The 1,517-nt window shown below is 44.8% G+C and overlaps 1 protein-coding gene across 1 annotated transcript in view; it reads right to left on the bottom strand.

Moving 5' to 3' along the window:
* GALNT17 (polypeptide N-acetylgalactosaminyltransferase 17) overlaps positions 1-1,517 on the bottom strand; it is a 457,848-nt gene that overhangs the window by 128,715 nt on the left and 327,616 nt on the right. The gene's annotated exons all lie outside the window — the stretch shown is intronic.

Here is a 1,517-nt window from a genome sequence, read left to right as displayed (position 1 = left end):
GGGCTTTAGAGAAGGGAGAAAACTCAGAGAGGAGACAACAGGTGCCCAAAGGCACCAACCTTAAACAGCAGAGAGATGACCTCAGCCCACAGAGAGATGAAAAAATCATCTATAGGATGACCACAAAGTCTGGACAAAAGGTCATCATTTTCTTTTTGTGTATATTGATCGCTTTGATTATTGCTTCTGGAGTGGGCTAAAGGCATAAGGTGACTCGAGAAAAATCAGAGACAAAAGGCACGTGAGGCAACAACATTGTCTATGCAGATTGACAGAAATGCTCATGAAGGTGCCAAGTTCACTGCAATTTTGGCTGATGCATGGAGCCACGCACTGCCAATGAGGGGCAGCACACTGGTACCTATCACAAATTGTATCACATTGTGTACTGCAGCATCGGATCGACAAGCCATATATCAAGGAGTCTTTTTGCCTCTGTTTCCAGACTTTAACATACTCTTATATGACAAATTCATTCAGCAAATATTTTCTCAGCATCTACCATGTCTAAGGCATTGTGCTGGTGCTGTAGTGCATAGAGAAACACAATACATATTACATTCAAGCAACAAGAGTGGATGTAATGATAGTATAATAATTATGACCACTAGTATTGAACTATTTATTGAGTAATCACTGCCTCAACACAAGGTGCAAAGAACTGTCCATGCACATCTCATGTAAGCACCTCCACAGCCCTGTGAAATAAGTAGAACCCTCTCCATTCAACCGCTGGGGTGCATGGAGATCAAGTGAACAGAACTCAGTACCTGCCTCGCTTTAAAGCCCTTGATTTTAGCCCTTATGCTTTAGTGCAGTCTTCAAAAGAGGCTTCATGGAGGCGCTGGCAAACGCCCACCCTGCCAAAGGCCATAAACACTGTTAAGATACTTTCCTAGGCAAAAGAGACATCTCATAGAGGAGGCCACTGAGACTCCACCAGGTCCAAAGGGAAACTAATAGGTGGAATTCTTTTGAGAATTGTGGACTGTAGTCTCAGGCTCTCATCAGCTCATTCTGACTTCTAACTTAACTTCGACCTTGATGTCCAGATCCCCAACTCCATCAAATGTCCCTTGGCACCCACATGCTGAGCCTGCGGTGGGGTACACTGGAAATGCACAATGTGTAGAGCTGAGAGCTGGCACTGCTACTGAAAACTGCAATTGTGTTAAGTCAACAAACCATTCTGGATCCAGTTATATCTCTACCAGGTATCACTGCATCGACTAAATAAGAGAAGATATGAAATATGTCCTATGCATAGGAACTCAAAAAGAGCTCCTATGCCTGTGCCCTCTTCCTGGGAGGCCCTATCATGTGTTTCCAGAAATCTCCTGCCAATCATACCTATGCACACAGGACACTGCTTCTGCTGGGGTGGTGGTGCCACCCTTGACTATGGCCATGGCTTTCACAATCAGTCATTTCTTCCCAGCCTGCAGTCCCTCTTAGAGAACCAGCCTGCAAAGCACAGCATGAACCCATCCCTCTGGCCTCCATTAAACCAAAAATGA

Source organism: Otolemur garnettii, unplaced genomic scaffold, assembly GCF_000181295.1.
Source record: "Otolemur garnettii isolate 467f Iridium unplaced genomic scaffold, OtoGar3 scaffold00077, whole genome shotgun sequence".
In the NCBI taxonomy this organism is placed as follows: domain Eukaryota; kingdom Metazoa; phylum Chordata; class Mammalia; order Primates; family Galagidae; genus Otolemur; species Otolemur garnettii.
Note: the sequence above shows the minus strand (reverse complement) of the source record. Positions and strands in the feature narration are given on the sequence as shown.